This window comes from Clarias gariepinus, chromosome 21 (assembly GCF_024256425.1).
Source record: "Clarias gariepinus isolate MV-2021 ecotype Netherlands chromosome 21, CGAR_prim_01v2, whole genome shotgun sequence".
In the NCBI taxonomy this organism is placed as follows: Eukaryota; Metazoa; Chordata; class Actinopteri; order Siluriformes; family Clariidae; genus Clarias; species Clarias gariepinus.
The window spans coordinates 10,131,202-10,154,683 of NC_071120.1; the positions used below are offsets into that span (position 1 = coordinate 10,131,202).

Consider the following 23,482-nt stretch of genomic DNA (forward strand, 5'->3'; position numbering starts at 1 on the left):
AACCCCATTTAAATATGGCTTTAAGTTGGAAAAGTGAAAAAAAAAAACATATCATTGTGTATTCATGTGTGTTCTTATATTTTTATATACTAATATGCAGGTTATTCCTGGTTGTGAAATGTAATAAAGGCAACATTTTCCAGTCCACACCTGTATTAGACATTCCTCATCCATCTAGCACATCTGTTCCTGGAATGAATCATCAAGCATTCGAGGATGGGTCAGCCCCTAGTGATGTCATAAATTTTTCAGGGCTTATAGTAACCAGTGCTTAGTGGATGATAAATCCGGAATGTTGAGTTTTATTATAGACACAGAAAAAGCTGGATGTAAACCGACAAAGCGACTGTAGCGGATATCGGGCCCAGCACAGAGCCTTGTGGTATCCCAGCTCCAGTGCAACAAGAGGCGGACTATGATTGGGATAATCTTCATGTAGCAGTTTTAAGAATTATCATACAGTTAACTGTGTGTGTGTGTGTGTGTGTGTGTGTGTGTGTGTGTTTTGTGGGGTGTAAATCTGGTTTAAGAAGTTGAGGACAGAGACACATGGAGCAAATCACATGCATACACATGCAAATGATTTTAAACAACGATAAATCTAGAACAGCGTCTCTGTTATTAAAAACAGATGGCCCATTAATATATATATATAAAAAAATCATGTGTCTATTATTGTGCATTCATAGCTACAAAACGTTATTTGTTCATGCAGAAAAGTTTGCATGATCAAATTATTTTTGGGCAGCGTAGTGGTTAGCACTCTCACCTTGCATCTCCAGGGTTGAGGATTTAATTTCTGCCTCGGGGCTGTGTGCATGGAGTTTGCATGTCCAGAAGACAAAATTTGAATTATTTTTGACATTATACTGTAAATGTCCAGGTAAAGCATAGGACAAAATTAAAATAAAGCTTTATTAAACAAAAGGAGAAACCTGAATTATGGCCTTATAGACATCACCACCTTCCACTTGTTCCCTTTTCTTCTCTTGTTTGTCCTCTGTTCCGTCGTATAATTTACAGTCAGGTATACTCTGTCCTCTCTCTCTCTCTTATCTCTCTCTCCCATCCCATTGTCTGTAATCTTAGTGTGACTTTGACTTTCTCTCTCTCTCTCTCTCTCTCTCTCTCTCTTACACACACACACACACACAAACACACACACACAGACACTCTCTCTCTCTCTCTCTCTCTCTCTCTCTCTGTGTGCTAGTATTGTGTGTCTCTGCTACTCATATTTAATTTATGCTTAGAAAGGTTCACGAATGGAGGGTTTGGCAGTGCTTGCAAGCACACACACACACACACACACACACACACACACACACACACACACACACACACAGAGTTGTGACTTCCTGACTGCCCTGCATTTTCAAGTTCATGCACACACACACACACACACAGACACATATGCCACATACACATAGACCACACAAAATGTAAACAATCATAAAAAGCCGCCTAGCCACTTGTCATTAGTTTTGTCACCTCTCCTTCTCTTCTCTCTTCTATCTCTGTCTCTTTATCTGTCTATCTCTAACACACTCTTTCTTGCTCTCGTTCTATTTTTCTTCAAATCCTATCTATCTATCTATCTATCTATCTATCTATCTATCTATCTATCTATCTATCTATCTATCTTTTTTTAGATAGAAAAGATAGATAACCTATAATTAGCTATTCTGGCAGTTAGTGTCTGACACACAGGTCTCATATGGATCCATGGTTGTACTGAGCCTCAGAATAAGAGTTCTTCTTGGAATGCGTTCCAAAAAAATGGATCAGTTTGCTGAAAAACCTTCTGTTTGGAGGAAGCTGAAGAACCCTTTAACATTTATTATACACAAGTGATAATAATAGACGGTAACAGCTGGAATGCCCAAGTATGTATATGTATTACTGTGTGTCACAGGTGTTCGGAAGAGGTACGAACAGTCACGGAAGCACCTTTAGAACATTATGTCATCTTAAAAAACTCTTTGTTTCCTTAAGATTTGCTTCTAAGTCATTCGGAATGTACACAAGCGTCTCTAACCCTTGATCAAGGGCACTACTTGGTGTGTAGAAGACGTGTTTGTACACCCTAGCGCATTAACTTTCCTTGTAGCTAATATTCTTAAGCAAAATAAGTGGAAATATAAAGTAAATCTTCCACAATTCATCACTAACAACTGTCCACCCTTCCACCTTTTGGCTACATACAGTAATAAAGTAAAGTCAGAATTTAAAACTACTTTAGTTCCTGTTATTTACACTAACTGAAAGTCGCCAGCTCTGCCAGTCGAAGTTAAATAGCTTTGCCAGTTGTGGAAATATTTGTGTTGGCGGAAAAAAATAACTGGTTAAATAAGGAAACACATCATAACCTATTTATAATAAATGGTGTTTGTATAACTGCTGTAGAAAAACAATATCACACTCGAGGTCATGCTGTTGTGCTGGATATCAGCACGGCTGTGATGGATACCAGTTACGACTGCATCTCATCCATGCTGATATTCAGCACAACAGCATGACCTCGTATGTGATATTGCTTGTGAATCCCAGTCTTCATGGCTGTGTGTGTAATCACCCACTCCAGTACAGGTTCCAAGTTCTGCAGGAGAGGTGACAAAGTAAAGTATCTGAATGGAGGCAAAATAAAGGAGAAAACATCTCCAGACGAGTAAAGATAAACCAAAGAGAGCTGGTGTTGCACCTACAGTACAAAGGGAAAATGAGAAACAGAGAAGTGTTCAATAAAAAATTAAACGAGTTGGAGAGAAATATGAAGAGACCAGACAAAGGGAAACAATAAAGAAATGCAAATGCACAAGGAAGCATGTCTTTGAGCTCAGCGCACACATCAAGCAGTGTAATTATAAAAGAACGACTCTTAAGAGATGCACGCACGCTTTAAGGAGGTAAAAACATTCTGAATAAAAAATGACACCTCATACTTTTTATTTGTTCGTACTTACATTCAATATTATCCTTTAGATTATAGCTGTACATATCACAGTTTCAGCACAGCAAGTGCTGCTTGTGTCGTACTGTAGGTTTTTTTTTTTTTTTTAATATCCCCATGCAGATTTTTTTCTTTTGTAGTCCTTGTAGGTGCATGTTATTCACAAGTTCTGACGCGTGTCTTTAGTTACACAGTGTCACTGACGACATCAGACGTTTCGTTGATTTCTTTGTCTCTTGTTTATTTTCAACATCAAAAACAACGGTTGTTACAGTTTCTTGCATAAATCCACTGTAGTCACGACAAGTCGCTTGCTGTGTTCTGTAGCTTCGATGGATTACAGTTACAACAACTTATTTTACTGTATTCCTTTTAGCTTACTGTCTCACAGTCAAAAGCTTGTGTGCTCCACACCTTTCTGTATCCTTCCGTGTCTTAACAACAACTAACAACTAACGTGCATGATAGACATGGAACTGCATAACTGTGGGATGATGTCACAGAACAACCCATGAAATGATGTCACAATACAAATTATATGTATGATACTTAATGCTTAATGCTTAACTAATAAACTGAAATAAGATAAACATAACAACAAATCACAAGAATGAAATATGGCCCTTACAGTCCTGTCTCCAACCATGCCCTATAATTGGGCTGGGTCTTTATTAAATGTTGTGGCTTGAGGCTAGACCACTAGAAAAAAAAAAAACCTAGGGAATGAAATCAGAATTGAATGCTAATTCCAGCACGGAGTCATACAAAAGAGGCAAGACAAACAAACTGAAAACATGAAACCGAAATCCAATGCTTTGGCAGGAATTAAACAAGACACAAGTGAAACATAATCAGAGCAAACACAATGCAGGTTTACACACGATCAGAGATGAAAACCATGAATTATGAACTGTAACATTAAACCAAAGAATGCTAGAAACAGAAAGCAAAGGCAAGACAAGGGTTTAAAAACCAGAAACAAATTTATGCCATGTCCCAACGTTAAGGCTCTGATATAGTGGAGCAAAAAATAAAAGAGCTTAGAGTGACATATTTCTTATACAGTACATGCAAACATACTTGGCAATAAAGTTGTAAGTAAGTACAAGATTCGGAACTGGGATTGTGAACTGAGTAGGAATGAACTTGGCATGGGAGCTGCAATTTATGGGCTCTGGGCTGGAACTTAGTAAGGGATTTAGAACTTACCATAGGTGCCTAACTTGGGCTTGCCTTCAGCTCGAGGCTTAAACTCTGGTCATTTGGCGAAAACTAGACTTTGACTGAGCTGGGGCTCAGAGCTTAAGAAGCCTTTAGGGAGAGCTCGACAGGTGCGCAAAGACCTCAAAGCTGGAAGGCAGAGCCAATAAAGGTCCACAGGCAGTGCCAGTATCACGAGAGCTATGGTGCAGAGCTAGCATGACATCATTTAAGCTACAGTGCGAACCAAGCACGACATCAAAGCTAGAGCATGGCCTGGGCAGGGCAAGGTTTAGCTCAGATGGAGCAGGGCGTAACTAGGGCAGAGCAAGGCATGGCTTATGCAGCTCAAGGCATTCTTGCGGAAGAGGGGGTTTAACTCGGATGGACAAGGGTTAGTCACAAATGGAGGAGACATTGCTAAGACAGGTTTTAACTATAAATTAAACAGTAAAGTGTCCTACATTTGGCAGCGTTCTTCAGGCTGCTTCTTTTGTATTAAGAACATGATTTTCACTATGATATAGTCCACCACTGTGGCCCATATTTTCGTCAGACGAACGTCTCATATCTTTGTCTGATTGTCTTCCTCTCGTAGAACAACACATCCCGAGTCTTCTTTCTTTTTCACTCACAAGCAGTTGTTCAGCATTTGCGTTTCGATTAGCATCAGTTTCTATTAGCACGTGTGATGTGTATGTCTCGATGTGGTGTAGGAATCATATCATAGATTATATTGAGTTAAAAAGCCTGTTAATGAGTCACTAATGTGTGATGTGTTGTTTAAAATGTTTGGCTAAGTACGCATTTTACTTTTATTTGGAACTCTGTATGTTTTATATCTTTTAAGGTAATCATTATGCTTAAGACGGCTTCCACAATGACAAAGTAGGTATCTGTATTACAAGTAAAACTAATTCAATTTAACGTATGAACAGTTGGACATCACAACGTGATCAACACCATTTTTGGACCTTTATTCAGTTTGAAAAATAATTTTTTTAAGTTTGCAAACTGTTGTATAACCTTATTTTAGAAGCCTTAATTTAACAGCTAGCGACGTCGTAGTATTTTTCAGTCGAAAGCCAAAGTGTTAACCACATCACATCGCGCTTCAATCTATCACATGATCAGTGAAGCAGAACTACCAGCTTTGTGGAATAGTGGCTGTCATGAATAAATTAAATGTTTTTAGCATATTGTTGGACAGTGTTTCTCAAAGGGTTGAGATATGCATTCATCTTATCATGGTATGGCAATGTCTGAGGAGTGACATTTTTTCAGCACAACCTAGGGAATATGATGAACTGAGTCAACTCTAACCTATTTAATTTAACCATACATAACATAACTACAATAAACATAACTTAATTAAAAACTGTAAAAAGAAATATGGGTCACTTCGACGAAGAAATAGCACATATTCACATTTTAATGGTTGTTTCTGGTAAGTTTCTGTGACCTAATAATAATAATACTAATAATAGCACATCTTTAGTTCAGCATTTTTAGTTCTGCATTTTTGCGATGCCATTGCCATATTTCTGGCAGCAGTACATTTACATGTTTTAAAAGTAATGATAACGTAGGTTTCTGGTTTCACAGACTTCCGTATAAGCTGCGTTTTTTGTTTTTTTTATCGGCCCAGTGCTGTTTTGCCACACGGATCCATGCTGCTTTAGTTTTAAAGGGTTAATCCTCCTGTGTTTTTGTTTTTAAAGAGCAGTGAACTGTTAAGAGAAGAGTGTTTCTCTGGAGAGCATGTGCGACCGCCACTACGACCATCTTGTATTTTTCACGGCAGCTAGCATCCATTCACCGTGTCTCAGTGCCCCGCACTACAGCTCCTGTACCTGCTTATTCTGTAAACCTGTTCGCTACTAGTTAATCGATGGCGGATGGCAGCTGGGCAGATTTTTTTAAAAAGGGGTTGACAAATATACTTTGGTGCCCGCCAAATATACTTGGGCGGCAATTTATGACAGGAACGTGTTGCATAGGGTCTCAGCTACGTCTGTCAAATTATGACATTATGAGATTTGAATGTTGTGTGAGAATCATGTGTACATATACTTAACAAACATATGTGGGATACCACAGTGTAAACACTGTGGTAAAGTTAGTTCGTAAGTGCAACAGTATGTTACGTCTCGCTCTCTTGCTGCTGCTAAGCAGAGAAATAATGGTATGAGCGATTTGTGTAGAAGATGCGCTGTGTGTGGGAAGCTGTTGCGGTTGACAGATGTGCCTTGAGTTAATGCACAAACAGATGTTAAGTGATGCATACCTGTGCCATGATAGGAAGCTTTTTACAAGTACTGATGTGAAACTGAAGCTTGTTTGATGGAAGGCTGACGAAGCTGTAAAGGTTTGGTGTGTAACAAAACCCAACACAGCACTTTGAAATTTCCTTGATCTAATTTTCTGCCGTTACTTTGTATTTGACTCGCTACAAAATCATAATCAAAGCATTATGTTGCTTTTTTATTTTTATTTTTTTTATTTCAACTCAATTAATATATTATTTATACTAAATTGCATACTTAAATAAATGACTACAAACATAACTTTAGGCTGGTAATTGATTGTGACAAAAAGGTGGAGTTATAGCGTTTTGCATAATAACACAAGATTCACACATAAATGAGCTGATTTAAAGTAAACATGCACAAAATATTCTTTCAAAGTTTAAAACTGCAAAAATGGAGTTATCTAATTTTGCTGCCAAACTAGTCATATACAAACTAGTCTCACTAAACATCTGATTTTAGTACTAATTCCGTCAACATGCAATAGAGCCATTTAAATGATGTCCGAATGCATTTGCTTTTGTTGAACAGAAATGAGACTTAAAACTCTGTTGTGACAAAATAACATCATGTTGTGGAGGTTTATAAACGGGGTTGTGAAAAGTGCCTTTAAGTATCAAGTCTGCCTTCAAAATTAATCTGATGAATTGAGGAAAACTATAACTCATTGTACATCTTAAAGCATGTATCACTCTATAACTCCAATCAGCTCCTCATCAACCCCAATTAAATTAACCAGAAATCTGTGTAGTTAAAATGATGACGAGAAATTAGAGCCTGGGAGCGCTGATGCCATAAATAGCAAACCGGATTTCTCATTTTAAGCAATTGTAAATGATGTCGCTCATGTGTTTAATGTGGGATGGGGAGAAAAGCGGACGCGACAGAGAGTCAGGCCATTTACACAATAAGTAATTTAGAGTTTTGAGGAAAATAAAGATTTAAAAATCAGTCAAATTCACATTCAATTCAAACAAACAATGGATAGAAAAGGGGAAAAGGGAAGTGTAATAACTACAGCATTTTGCACAACAGCGAATGCAGGAAAAAGAATAGAGGGAAAATGTGCGTGTGCATGAGCGTGGGTTTGAATATGACTAAATCACACATCATTTTCAGTAAAGCGAGGACTAGAAAATGAATAAGGAAATGTGTCAGGTAGAAAGAAAAAAAAAAATCACATGCTCTATCATGTACATAAGGAGAGTGTGGGTTTTATGCCAAACACAGCCTGACACGGCTCAGAAGATGTGCAAGGCATGTTAGACATGAGGTGCAACTCAAAGGTGCTTAGATGTGAACGGGAAATCAAATGAGAAAAGAAGAGAAAGAAATACTGGTGTGAGAGATGGAAGACGGTCATTTCCTTTCGCAGCTAAGTTTCACTTCCTTTCGCAGGCCTGGTGCAGTTGCACAATTTTAAAAGATCGCGAATGTCATGTGACAATATTTTGCTTTTGTTTGTTATATTAAACATGACATTTCAGTACTCTGCTATGAAATGCTACTATAAGTCGAACTATAGTGATTATAGAGTCATGTGTAATATATAAGTGTAATATATTTCTTTTCTCCCACAGCTTGGAGGTGTGTATCATGAGTTTGTAGTGCAGGAAGAGAGGAGACATACACGAGAGGATATTTTAAAAGAACTTTAAAGAAGGTGAATCTCAAAGATAACCATAGTTCTTAAATGATCTCATCTGGAAATGTATTTTTTACGATTTTTTTTCTTCAATTTAATCAATGAAATTTTCACTCATTTTAAAAGTTTAAGACATAAGCAGCCAAATTTTAAGCATTGCTTTAAACAACTATGAATGTACTATATATGTGTATATACACACACACACACACACACACACACAGAGGAAATATCATATAACAAGGCTTTGGACAGTGAATATGTGCAGTCGCTATAGAACTTAAGAGATATAAGGAAGTATTATTTGTAAAATTGAGCAAGAGAATATGCAAAAATCAATCCATCCATCTGGAAACCACTGTAGTCCATCTGTGGAGGCTAATGGTGACCGTTGTATTTATTCCCATTTTCACAACTGTGGTAGGACCTCCGGTCAACATCCACACAATACAGATTAATTTGGGAACGCCAGTTAACCTAATCTGGATGTCTTTGGACTGTTGGAGGAATCCGGAGTACCCGAAAAAACCCACCAAGCACGGGCAGAACATGTAAGCTTCATGCACTTAGACTGCGTGGTGGGAATCAAACTCGGACCCTGGAGGTGCCAAATGGCAGTGCTAACCACTATAAGTGGACACTGTATATAGAGATCATATATATAGGGTAGATAAAAAAAAAAAATCTACAATTATATCTCTCACTCACCATCTATACCGATTTGTCCTATATTCAGGGTGGCCAGGGGCCTGGAGTCTGTCCCAGGAGGCTTAGGGGCACGAGGCGGGGTACACCCTGGACAAGGTGCCAATCCATCGCAGCACACACACACTCATTTACACATTACAGGCAATCTGGTACCGCCAATTAGTCTAATCATTAGGTCTTTGGATTGTGGAAGGAAACCCTCCAAGCACGGGGAGAACATGCAAACTCCATAGACACAGAGACAGGAATCAAACCTGGCTGGGAATCAAACCTGGACCCTGGAGGTGCAAGGCAACAGTGCTAACCACTACACCACCGTGCCGCCCACAATTATATCTTTATATGGATAGTAGCAAATGAACAGAGTTTTAAGGTGGTTTAAATGTTTTAACTCTGTAGTGTAATGTATTGTAGTGTGAGAAATGTGTGGAAAAAAGCTTAACCTGAACCTGCTAGTTCTGGTGCAAATGTTTCTGTACCTTCTCCAGGACTGAAGGAGTTGTTATTCAAGCGAAAAGTGTTAAATGGCAGCTAGTTAAGTGCTGAAGATGTGCTGGTGGTTTTCACCACTCTTTGTGGGGCTTTCCTTTCAGACACCCTGTAGCTGCCATACAAGCTGGTGATAGAGTTGGTCAGGATGCTCTGTAACCAACTGAGCAACCATAATAGCTGTGTAGTATTTCTAGGGTGACAGATGAACTTTCTTTAGTGAACTCAGGAAGTGCACTTTTTTAACTAAAAGTGAAGTGTTATGCTGACAGGACAGATCCTCTGCGATGCGTACACCCAGGAACCTGAAGCCGCGGGCATGTTACACTTCAGTATCATTGATGTGCAGTAGATGGGAGAGGGATTTCCAGAAATCCACAGTGAGATTTTTTGGTTTTCTTGGCATTAAGGGTGAGTTTGTAGACAAAGACAATAGCTTTTGATTTCAGCTAATTTCACTGTCAATACATTGTATCTTGGGAAACTTTGACCTTCGAGGTCATGAGCCTCAGTTTTGTGAGTCATTATTACTATATTATTATGATATATGTCATTATTTGTTGTGATAAATTTTGTGGTATGTCATCATTTAATACCTTCCCAAGTGTCAGCGATGCTTTATCATTTTCTTTGATCTTTTTTTTTTTTTTTTTTTTAAACAATTAAACAATTAATTAATTTGTTTCAAGTTTATTGACCATGTATTTTGATACACAAATAAGGAATTAGATTCCGGCTGTCGGTGACTCTATTACCAGACTGACCGTTCTTCCAATACAGTACTCACACTGTAGATGTGAAGTAGGCTGTAAGAAGTTTGTAAATAAAACATGCTGGTGCTTTGATACAGCAGATTCCATGTAAACCATATCGACTGTTTACGAGGGTGATTGCCTGAGTCTGGAGTAGACTGGTTGATGTTAAGCAGTTCTTGTGTAGTAGATATAACCAGACAGACAATAACCAAAACAAACCCAGTACTAGAGAGGGTTGTGCCAAGGCTGCCATCTTAAAGGCAAAAACGCGGAGCCAACTTGAAGGCAAAAACACTCGTGATAAAAGTGTGAACACCATTTTTTTGGGTCAAAAGTCTTTAGACGGAACCGTTGATCTGGAGTCAGATAAACAGACAGTGAATCTTTCATTACATTTTATACTTTTGCTTTTGCAACCTTGCTTTGAACACCATTATAAAATATGATTATTAGCTGGTTGCTATAAATGTTTCTGCATTACTGTTTATGCCTTTAACATAGAGTTATCATGCCCATTTGCAAATACTTAGAGATCTGTCCTTCTCTCTTTCTTGGATTTTCTTATTACCATTGTTGCCATCGCTCCCACAGTCAGAATAAATCAATGATTCACCCTTTTACAAATTTATCTAACAAACTTCATTTAAGTCGTGCAACACGAAAACCTAACACGGAAAGGGAAGCTAGAGTATCCCAACAGGATGTGTTAAGGATGTTTGAACACCGCCTTGCGTGTCAATGTTAGCCAAGGGATTTTTACACTTTGTGTATATTTTTAATGTTTTCCTGGATAATTAAGAGGACTGTGCCAAAGTTTTAGATTTCAAAACATTTACCTGCCAATATATGCCTGCACTTTCTCCATGTCATTACAACAAATCAAACAAGTATACACAAAACACATGTTCCTTTTAACGTCCGGATCAAATAATGTTGCTTGCGGTGCCTGAGTGACGCTTTGCCAGGGGGAAGAAAGTTGAGCCTTCGGTCAAACAAATCACACTGGCACTTTGTTTCTTGATCATTTGGAAGTTGGAGCATGTCCAGCCCACAACTGCGGCTCATTTCAAACATGTGCTTGTGCGATGAGATGGGTTATTGCTTTGTTTACCATCTGAATGTCTTGTGTTTGACACACTATTAGCCTTGTTTAAAAAATGACCAATGTGTCTGTATGTCTACTGGAAAATTATACTATTTCCTGGATCACTGTTTTTTATTTTATGTGTTTTTATTTCTGTGCATGAAGTTGGTGGGAAAATATCATGTCCGACTGCAGGAGATAGGTAGGAAGGTTGTCCACTCCACATCACTCCAATGATCGGCCATAGCTTTAAATCCATTGACATTAAAACCCCAAGGCTTTAGGTTCCCCTTGTGCCCCACCAAGGCATGGCTCTGGGGGTGTGCTGTGGTGTCTGGTGCCAGGACATTGGCAGTGAATCCCATGGATGCCATTTGTTGTGGGGTGTAACCTCCCTGGATCGGATGGGCCCAATGCATAGCCGACTATGGTGCACTGGGTGTTCTGGTGCCTTTGTAAACAAAATTTTTTTTGTTGATTTGTGCTGCATTGGCTTTTCTTTGGGATCTTCTGCAGGCACGGGCGAGCCTTGGATGCGGATGATCCTGTCACCAGTTTACTGGTATACAGTTGGTGGTCGATGTTATTTAGTTCAGTTTGTGGTGGTGATGTTACTGAATGGCCGATCAGTCAAGGTGTGTGATGGCCATCGCAGCCACAGGAGCTATTTCCTTTCATTCCTATCCCTTTGCTTTCATCTAATTGTTCTGTATTTACTTTCTTATTGTATGAAATTTTTTCTTATGGAATCTTTTCCTTTTTTTTTACTTCCTTACTGCTCTACCCTTTATCCTGGTAAGATGACTGATCTCTGTCAAACCAGATTATTGGCAGTTCATCTCATTTCGTGGGTCTACATCTCTCCTGATGCTGGATCAGATATCCGGAAGATTGAGAGATACAATTGGATAAGGACAGAGCTAAAAGGATGAGGAATAGTGTGAGCGTGTGATCAAGGTGTGATAAGGAAAGTGGTGGCTAGGATGGCGCTTGTTAAATTGCAGTCGTGTGTAAACAAACAGAAAAGGGTTCTTCAGTACATGACATGGAATTACAATGAATTTTGTATTTTGAACACTTGGTATGGGATTACATTAGCAATTTATAGTATGTTATTGAAGCTATAATCTCTTAGAATGAGTTATGCCATGCACACCATGTCTTTATAATAAGTGTCTTTTATGGGGAAAAAAGGGATACTAATGGTGCATTTTTAACCCCTTTAAACAGGGTGTGTTTATAATTTGTTGGAATATTTGATATCTTTCAGCTCATATCTTTGTTTCTACCCTTCCACGTGTATAATCCTCTTTCTTAAAATAAGATGTGTCCACAAAAAAACTAGCATGTCCCAGTCACAATAAATACATAAGACATAATGTTCAATTATCTAAATGGACTCTAGGCTAAGCTCCACAATTCATTACAATGTGGTTAAATGAGAGCTGTTGGAAAAAAGAAAACGCCCAATCATGAATATTGTTTTTATCCCGGCACATTTGCACTCATTGTCTTGATTAGAATAACACAAATGCAGTGCTTCAAAATGTTATTACACTAATATGGCACATATGAACACATCAGCTTTAAGGTTCTGTAAATCTATTGAATGTTACATTGATTAAAAAAAGGTAATGATTAAAAAAAGCACATGAAACAGAAGTTATCAAATTGTCATGGTGTTTTTGCCTTGTTTGAAAAAAATTAATAATGATGGTACTCTGCTAACACTGCGCATCATTTAGCAAACTTAATCCAGATTCATTTATTAGTTAATTATTTATTAGAGCATTTACATAAGAAGTGAGCTACTTAAGGAAATCCAGTGGCGTTGGGACATTGTTAAATCCTGTAAAAACTTCTACATTTATTAACATTTGCAAACACGGAGAGTCGATTGATTGGCTCTAAATTGTACACTTTTTGTACTGCAATATAATAAATATCATAATAATACCATCATATTCAAGTAACATAATAAATAGTACATTGTCAATCTCAATTTCGGCATTTTATTTTTATTTTAAGAACACATTTAAAACTTGATTATTTGACATTGTTTGAGTTAAAGGTCCCATATTTTACTTCCCAATGCTACAGATTGAAATACCCCTTAGATAATGCTTTTTTTTTATATCTCAAAACTTAATTTATTTTCCATTTTTGTGTCTATGTAAATGAGCTACTCCTGAACCACGGCCCGCCAGAGAACAGTAGAACTGAGCAACTACTGAGGTGAGGGGCTTTTCCTATATGAGGTCACAATAGTGGGGAAATGTAATTAGCTTGTTTAAGCCCCAACCAATACGAAAGTAGAAAACAACAAAAAAACAGAGTTCTTTTTTCTCAAGGTCTGAAACCCTTCTGAACGTCTATAAATTACAGAAGGGGAATTTTCCAAAACAGGTTACCTTTGTTCTTGGTCTTTCATTGGGGCTTGGGACTGGCACTGCATCCAGCGGATGGAGTTGCGCATTTGGGGGAATTAAGCACGGGCCTTCTGCTTGGCAGGCGAGAAACCCAACACTGAGCCACCAATGCCCGTCCAAAGCAGAAACTAAAGAAATTTTATAAATTAAGAAAATAATTTTTCCCTTTTTTCTCCCTAATTTAGTCGTATCCAATTTCTTCAGGTTACTAGCGGGGTCCCACATTAAGGCTACTACTACCACTCAGTTGGGAGGGCTAAAGACGTTTCCTCCAAACCACGTGACAGCCAACTGCATCATCGCGACAGCGCTATCCGCTCCTTCCGCTTGCGTGAGCTCACAGACCCCGCTGATTGGCTGTAGAGCCGTAATTAGTGTGGGAGCACTAAGTATCTCTCATCCCGCCCCTCTGAGAGATCTCGGCCAATCAGCTCTCTCTAGACCTCCACCTGCAAGAGGTTACAGCATCACCCGGGAATCGAACTCAGGATCTCCGGATCGTTACCACTGCGCCACTCGGAGACCACGAAAACAAAGATTAACATGGGAAGGCTGCATTAATAGATTAAGGAGGTTCTCTTAAGGTGTTTATTCGCCACTTTGTTTCATCTTTCTGTGAGAATTTTGTTTATTGCTTTAAATAAATATAGAGATTAACGTTCATCAGTTGCACAAATATGCACAAAAAAAAATGTGCATTACTAAATGTTTTAGTAAATTTGCCAGGACGTTGGTGGCATGACAGTTAAGGTTCTTGGTTAATGATCAGCTCGCTCCCAGCCAGGCCAAGCTGACATTTAACACTCACTGCTTCAGGGTTGCTATATCATGGCTGACCTTTGCCTTCTGACCCCAGATTCCAAAAACGCCAGGATATGCAGAGAACACAATTTTACTTTGTCTAGATTACAGCTTTTGATTTAGTTTGGTTTACACTCCAATCCAGCTAAGAAATTAACACCAACCATTGGCATCCTGTATCTCGTCCTTTTACTGAACATTTATACCTTGTTAGTCAACATAATGGAAAATTGTTAAAAAATATCACTACACACATATAATATTATGATATCTTAATATATTATATATCTTAAAAATGTACTCAGAATTATAAATCCCAGAGCAACATTGCTTTCTTAAATTTCTTTTCATTTTCAAGGATTACGTTATAAATGGCTGTTCTCCCTCAAGGTGAGTGCTTGATTAAGCAGTGGTCTAAACAGTTTTCTCATCTCATCTGACATGCTATCACCTGGAAACTGAAGCTAATCTCTAGCCTGTGAAACCGTAGATTTGAATGATGAGACTGAAAGACTTCTCAGGACGGACACACCATGAAGCAGTCCTTTTTTTCCACGACTCAAAGACAGTCTTTGTTCTTTCTGGTGGCTTCGGGACATCATCTGGCCTCTTGCTGACAGATTGGCCTCTGTTTCTTGGTCACTGAAGATAATGAGCCCAAATTGAGCACCAGTTAAAGACTTTTTCGGAAATCTGTTAGGTCATGAGATGTTTGTTCTTTTAAAGATCTGAAAGAACAAAGATCTGAGTGGTTCTTGATGCACTGGATAAGTCGAATACATTTGATGTTCTAACATTACAGTTAACATTTCAGCGTTGTGTCGGATTGTACAGCTTTTAAAATACGATTGGGGTGTTTAAGACAAAGCAGGACTTGTGATGAAATTTCTTGTGAATGAAGGCGGAAAAACCAATTTACACATTTACAGAAGACAGTGAATGACAAGCCCAGCTGAGGTGCCTCAGAGCCCACTGTAGTTGTTCCTTTGAACATTTAGCAAGTGGAACGCCTGATCTTTAAAAATCGACAGATAACTTGTCACCAACTTGGAGAAGATATGCATCTGTCTGTTGGAACTGTACATACAATCATTCACAAACACCACTTGCACATAACCAGAACTCAGCTGGGAGGTATTGGTACATACCCCAGTACGGTCCTGACCTCACTCCGAGCCATTTCGACATATTTGGGCCATTAAAGGAGTTCATGAGGCCAGCGTTTCAGACATGACTCCGAACAACATACAGCTCCGGAGTACCGGAAGAACTTTCGACCTTGATGATATCCAAGCACTAGTGAAACGCTGGGATAAGTGCATTATTGTAGCAGGGGATTATATAGAGAAATAAAAAGAAAGTCTTTACTCTTATAACTGTGTTCTGTTATTATGCACAATCAAAAGTCCCACTTAAACTTGAACATCCTTCGTAGTTTAGATCGTAATTGTAGGGTTGATAATTGTCCTTAATCCAACCCAGTCTTCAGCTAATGGTGGTGAACCAGTCTAAATGTCAGAATGGCCTTGTGACTCCTAAACAAGCTACTGAAAGGATGAGGTTTGTTGACCATGAATCTAACACTTTTTTTAATCTTCACTCATGCATCTCAATTCAGTTTATAATGTACTTTATATACTTGTGCTCACTGGAAAATAACATTCATGTATCAACATAAATAAATGAATGCAAGTTTGTTTTACTCAAGTAAAATATCTAAGTTGATCAAAAAAAGAGATGTTTTTATGGTAAGCACATTTAAGAAAATATAAAATTAAGTACATTAAATTAATTAAAACTTATTTTTAAGATTTTATTTTAGTAAAGTTGAGATAATATTTAGAAGCTACACAAGGCCAAAATAATTGTTTAGGTACATTTAAGCTGAATTTAATCTTTAACCTAAAGAAAAGCTCTAAATATACCTAAATATTAAAGCTTCGAGCTTCTCATGCATGATACTCGTAAAAGCATGCTGAGCTTTAATCACTGCAGGATTTCCCCATCTGAGTGTTGGTGCTCTTCAACCTTTACTAATTCTAAATCTACATCTATGACCACATCTTTCCAGCACATTGATAGATTTATCTCATATTAAATACGTGCTAAAGTATCTAGACCCGCTGACCTACTTTCTAAATGTTATGGCTCACACCTTCTCTACAGATCAGGTGTATATAAAGTAGAATCGCATGTTTTTCCGGAAGGTTCTGGGCATTTTTTTTTTTTGTGCTATCTGATCTGGTTGATTCCACTTTTTTCTCACAAGTCTGTAGTCGGTAATTGGGCATTTAAAGCTTTTTGTGATTTACAACGTACAACCATATTAAAAAAAGTTCGTTTCACATTTGCCTTTTCAAGAATCTAACCTTTTTATTTTATAAACCAAACCTAACCACAAACCATAAAATACTTTGGGATGAGCTACTATAGGAAAATATGGTGGTTTTTTTTCTTCAGCTAATGGTCAATACTAACAATATTGTTACATACTTTTTATATTTTATATTAACACTGTTAGCACAGTCGCCTTGCATCTCCAGGGTCTACCTCAGTCATGCAGATTAGGCTCCCTGGCGTAGTGTGTGAATGAGCATGTGTGTGTACATGTTCGCTTGCCCTGCAATGGATTGGCACCCCGTCCAGGGTGTACCCTACCTCGTGCCCTGAGTCTCCCCTCGACCCTGTATACCAAATACAGCACTATAGACGATGAGTAAGTTAATATTGGAGAATATTAGCAGATCCAGCTAGTTTTTCGTTATCTCGTATGTAATGTCTAAACAGCAGGTATAAGCATTTAAAGTTAATATGATAAAAAAAAATTATTAATTATGTAATCATTTATTTTTATGTGATGTAATAAAATTACATTATTTTGTGTAATGACAAAATTAAGTCTGTACTAAAACCAAAATGTATACAATATTTCATTTACTGTGCTAGAAACAAGAAGCACCCGTTGTGCAGTGTGGGAACTTGATGTGGGATGGTGTTCTCAGAACTTTAAACGTATTTCTTTACCCCTGTTATGAATAGGTTGTTTTCGTTATTGGTTGTTACCTCGATGTGTTTCTGGTTTTTGGTTTCTGCGTGTGCGCGCAAGTCTGTTTATTAGTCATCTTTACTTCTGGCAGTTCAGCTTTTATGAAGGCTGCTATTAATGCTTTTAATCCATTAGAGGTCTACTTGTGGTTGAAAACCATAGTTAAATGGGCTTGGTGCCCATTAAAAAGCGTTATACAACAGTTATTTCCGAATAAGTAATCTAATTATATGAGAGGCATTTCACGAGTGGTGATAATTGATGGTAACAGCACTGGGATGTTTTACAATAACATACAGTTGTACACAATGGGAATAAATACCATGGTCACCATTGGCCTCCATGGTCCCTAGTTGGACTACAGAGGTTCCTAGAGGGATGGATGAATGTTTAATTATATGTATGTCCTGCTGGTAAGGTCTGTACGATCCGCAGTTCGGGGACAGCAGCAAACAAAAAACAATAAAAAACAGCACTTTAACAAGCACTTTAAGCAGGAAAACATACCTATTGTCATCTTAAAAAGCTGTTTTTCTCCTTCATAATTGCTTTTTAACTTGTTTCAAATTACCTTATTGTTGTTTTATTTATGTCTAAGGCGAGCTACAAAGATAAGTAGCTTAAGTAGGGATTGTACACCTTAGCGCACTAGCTTTCCAAAACCCGGAAGTTAAGGTATCTGATATTATGAAGTAAAATAAGTGAAAATATAGAATAAGGGAAACTAAGGAGACCCCTTGATGGTTGATTCTTCACACCATTTGGTTACATACAGTAGCACTATTTTCACCTGACAGTCGCCAGCTCCAGCAATCTCAGCTAGTTAGTTTTGCCAGTTATGGAAGGATATATGTTGGCAGAGCAAAATAATAACGTAGATAAACACACAAATTTTGATAATAAATAGTATTTGTGAAACCATTCTATAAAAGCATAGTCGAGGTTGTGGGCTAAATATCAGCATGGCTGAGACGTGTACAACTACTTCACACCTGTTCTGATATTTATCACAACAGCACACCCTCTGTTGTGATATTACTTAGTCGATAACCTTTTTTACAATGTTGAAATTTACCAGGTTGTTTAAGCACTCTTGCATAAAAATAGATAGAAGTCAAATGTGCTCTAATAAAAATAATCCTTTTTTTAAGCCTTACTTCAAACGCTATTGCGCAATGGTGGGAAATCCTAAGGTCTTATTGCTTGAGTGCTCAAATAATTTCTGTTGTTTTCATCATTATAATTATTATTATTAAGGTTTCTTAGACTCTTATTACTATCCAGTGTCCTTTTGTGAAAGCCTGTTCACTTAGCTCTCTGACAGCCTACACTGAAATCACGGCCACTACAGTATATGGGATATTGGGATATGGATTAGAGGATTAACGTTTAGCTTTTTTTTTTTTTTTACTTAACTCTCTGTTCCTCTTTTTCCTTCCATTTTAGTCTCTCCCAGGATTGAATAAAGACGTGGGCACTTAATAGACTGTGGAGTATTACACAGATTACAATGGGATGCTCCTGGCTGATCCTTTCGTTTAGCTTTCAGAGTCATTGAGTTTGGCTAAACTCCAGTAGAACTGCTGCGTGGGTAGAGAGTTTGCTTTTGTTCGTTGTTCATGGAAAGGTTTCTTGGATGTTTATTCTGTTGTACCTGTCATTCTATCTGTGGTGGAGCCAGAACTCTCACAACCTTTGACTTCTTTCTATGGAGATACAGGAGGCACAGTTTAATGCTTTTTTACAAAAAAAGCATTAGAAAATCTAAGCATCAGTGAATCTTTTCTAATCAAAATAAAAGGATGTCATTGGACAAAACCATCACTACAAAAAAAAAGGAATGATCAGCTTATTTACTTTTATTTACTTGGGTAGAATGTTGATGAAGCTTCCATATCGTTTAAAATGGATTGGAATTATCCAACTGAAGTCAATCCTACAACCCGTTATCTGTCCCACTGAGCTAAATCAAGGTGGTATTTTTCAAAGTTCACTTTTATCAGTGGTATACAACCACTTGGCATATAAACGCCCCACCTCACTAATTTTCACCTTAAGAACTAAAATTTTGCAAGAAATTTGCCTTGACAAACGCACCATTTTTGGCATACGAGCAAACGAACTGAGCTTACCCGGACACTGGCAAAAGCATGTTTGCATCAGTGTGTGGGTTATTTTTTAAATTTTGTAAAAATTTTATGAAGACATAGCACCATGGATCCCAGGAATGTTATCAAGGGTGGTAGCACGAAGAAAAGGGAGCAACTCTCAGTTTAGGTATTTCGAAGCAGCCAGTGACGAGAGGAATCATAAATTTAGGTTAAACAAGGTTTAATGTCTATTTGTTTCATATTTAACTTAATTGACATATTTTTTATAAATGTTTTGATTGTTTTTATATGTGAAAATATGCATGTGGTGTTGGAGATTGGTAATATTGGTAATATTTTTGGATGGCTGGAATGGATTATCTGCAATAACATTATTTCCAATTGGAAAATGTCGTTCGCAATACGAGTTTTCGCCTTAAGAAATCACCTCCGGAATGGATTCAATTTATATGCTGTGTTTAAAAAACTAGCGGTATGGCTAACCGAAAATAGCCGTGAGACAAAGTCTGAATTCTAAAGTCTAAAGTCTAACAGTTAGATTTGTACTGAAAGATGGTTAAAATCTAGTGCATGGTGACCTTTTTTTTTCCTACCCCACATAGTTTCAAAGATATAAGTATATATAATGGCTGTGAGACCGGTGAGGGAGTGTGTTAGTGGAGGGGTTGTGGCCCAGTCCCCATAACAATTTGCCTCTCTGCATGGCTCACACACACACACACACACACACAGACACAGTGTTACATGATCCCTAGCATTGACTCGAATATGGAAGTCAGTCCTCTGTTCTGAGCCAGATATCTCGGGAACAGTTTGATATTGTTTGAGAGATGGGTTACCAGGCTTCATATTTGCCAGACCCTTGAAGGGAGCAACAAAAAGAAAGTTTGTTTGCTGAGTCACTGTTCCTCCACTGAAAAAATAAACTTCCATTCCAAACATCATAAATAAGACAGATTCTTTTCCAATCAAGATAATACAAACCATTAAACAATAGCTCACAGTACAGCCATTGGTGTATTGGATCAATGACGTCATTTACAAAAGGTGATTGTTTCGGAGTATGGCCTATTTTCTTTCGGAGTATGGCCGTGAAAAGACGTCATAACCTTAAACTGCAACATCTTAACTTAAGAAAGAAGTGTTAATCATGACCTTACATGCAACAGTAATATCAGGATCACAAGTTAATGCTCACAAAGTCAGTTTATGTAAATGATTATGAATTTGCTATCATGGGACCATTTTTACATTTAGACGCGACTCCATGTACTCGATGTAGCATTTTCAGTTCAGTTCATCTCTGCACTGCCAAGTCTCTGAACACTGTTGACGTTCTGGCAGATAATCATCTGGCTTCCGGCCTGGAGTCATTTCGCTGCTAATTTCGCGAACGTCATTCGGTTCTGCCAAACGTAATTAAAGCAGGAGTGCAATGCACGCCTAAAGAAAAAGTCCACATTTCTTATCAGTATACATCTTTAAATCCAGTGAAGCACAGATGATTGAGTTATACAATGCCCATGTAATATTACAGCATCCTTTTTATTCATTTGGCAAATGTCTTCACTGTGCCCGTTAACTCATCAATCCTGTCCAAGATTAGAGCTAATGCTTGTTCTTTCACGCACTAAAACGCTGAAGTGCTACAATATCATTGGCTGCTTATATAAATGCCCATCTGCTCACACCACTGTCCATTATTTAAATGTAGTTTTGTTCGAGCGGCTATCCGTCTTCCATAAAAGCTTCCTCTCGTTTTGGCTTAACCGGACAAATTAAATTTAGCCTTTTGGCCATTTTGTTTAATCTCTGGCAGCAGAGAGCTAGAAGGCCACTGGATCATATTAGACACTGACACAAAGCAGCTTTCAAAAAATGTAGCTTTAGATCCCTAATGAGTAAGCCAGAGCAGAAGGTGACAAGGGAAGATTCCATGACATGACAACGAAACTTTGAGACGATCCAGATGCAAAAAAAGAAAAAAGAGTCCTCTTCTGGATGACACTGGATCTTTACAGTATACAGATGTAGAAGAGTAACAGTAACGAGTGCTAAGTGTGTTGAAAGGTTGATGTGCATTTGAGCCCTGGGTACAGCAGAAGCTTTTAGAAAGTACATGGTTTTGTTATATCAAGATGAATATCATGCGTCAGAATGATCCGATATTAAAGAATAGAAAGCAGCAGTGTAGTACTAATGCTGTATTGGACATAAAATATACTGCTATATTGTGTGATCAGGACATTCTTTGCTTCATTTTTCTTAGGCTTTGTCCATTTCATCCTAGGGGTCGCCACATAAGATCATTTGATCCACAAGATCTGACAAAGGTGTTATGTTGGATGACCTTCCTGTCACAACCTTTCCATTTTCTAACCAGGCTTTAAACCAGGACTGTATGCAGTGGCTTGTTTAGGCTGTAAGTCTTGCCCAAGGACCCAACAGTGGCGACTTGGCATTGGCAGGGCTCAAACCTCTGACCTTCTGACCAGCAACTCGGAGCTGTAACCTCCTAAGCCGCCACTGGCCTCTCAGAGCATACTCAATAACGCTTACAAAATGAATGTCCTGAAGCTGGGTCTGCTCCACCGATCCCCAATCTATTAATCAGGCTTAGACAGCTTAACCAAACAACTGTACAATTAAGAGGAACAGAATGAGAACAGAGGAATAAGACCGATATAAATGTTCAGTGGCTGCAGTAATTTCAGCAGTACTTTCCAGATGATATTTACTGTGGCGCTGATAGTTTCTGTTATTCAGAGCGAGGCTGTTTTGTGTTTATGCTGGCTTTAGTAAATCAGGGTCTAAATGTAACCACAATCCAAACCCTAATTTAAAAGGGTTATAGGTGGAAGGTTCTACTTTAAAATGTATTCTTAATTCATGGCATCCTTGCGTCTTATGCCAGATGCATAGTTGTGAGTTCGATAAATGTCTTGTGGTCTGTTTCTTGGCTTTCTATTGCAAGCTTTGTGTGTGAGGCAGGAACGCAGCAGTGGGTTGATGTGAAAGAACCTGGGGAGGTTGAAAGCAAGCAAACAGCGCAGCTGCATTCTAGACGAGTTGCAGAAGCCTGATGGCACGAAGAGGAAGACCTACCAGGAGCAAGTTGTGAAAGTGTAGATGTTAAAATGACAACAAGCATTCGAGAGGCCTCGGAGGAAAGGCCTGAAATCTTATCCGCTTCAGGGGTGTTGTAACATGAATGACCCTGTGTTCTGACCCCAGATTTCAAACAACATGGGATATGTGAAGAAATGCTTTCATTTCTTATGCAGTACCTGTGACAATAAAACTGTCTCTTTTTAAGGGAATAAAAAGGAACTGTCCAGAACTTTTCGAGCATTGTCAAGTCGTAGAGCACGGTTTTGATGAAGACCTTAAGATACAGTAAGAGCATCGCGCAAAGGATACACAGCAACTCGGGTGGCGGCATAAACATAAAAACAGCCACAACAAAGGATTTAGCGTAGTAAAGCATTCAAATATTATGAGTAATGCAATCTGACTCTTATGTAAGTTTAAGACTGGAGTTTCTTGTCTGAAATTATTGAGAAGACCCAAAGAATGTGCTTATTTTGGAAAAAAAATGCAGATTTTTTTGGGTTATGTAGATAGAGAGGAAAATTAGTTTAATGTAGTTAGTGCAGAGGAGGATGTTCAGGAAAGAAGAGTGGAGTGGAACAGATTTGATCAGGAAAAGGAGGCTGGGAGCTAAATTCACTGGCACATGCTTAGGCACACACACGAAGACGTCTCACACACACACACACACACACACACACAAGCAGACAGGCATGGTTAGAAGCTGCTGGGTAAAATCTTAAATCTAATGTAAACATCAGTGTGCTTGGAGTTTATTTGATTTAATCTGATGTGGGCGCTGCGCTGCTGAACAGACTCTCGAAACAGAAGAACGATCTGCTTGATAGAGAGAGAGAGAGAGTAA

General features: G+C 38.3%; 1 protein-coding gene across 2 annotated transcripts in view; it reads left to right on the top strand.

The window, feature by feature from the left end:
* wscd2 (WSC domain containing 2) overlaps positions 1–23,482 on the top strand; it is a 96,232-nt gene that overhangs the window by 16,595 nt on the left and 56,155 nt on the right. The window contains exon 2 of one of the 2 annotated variants that reach the window (XM_053480918.1): positions 8,040–8,122. The exons of the other annotated variant lie outside the window; for it this stretch is intronic. The gene's annotated coding sequence lies outside the window, so the exon portion shown is untranslated. The remainder of the gene's footprint in view (positions 1–8,039; positions 8,123–23,482) is intronic. 2 annotated transcript variants of the gene reach the window in all.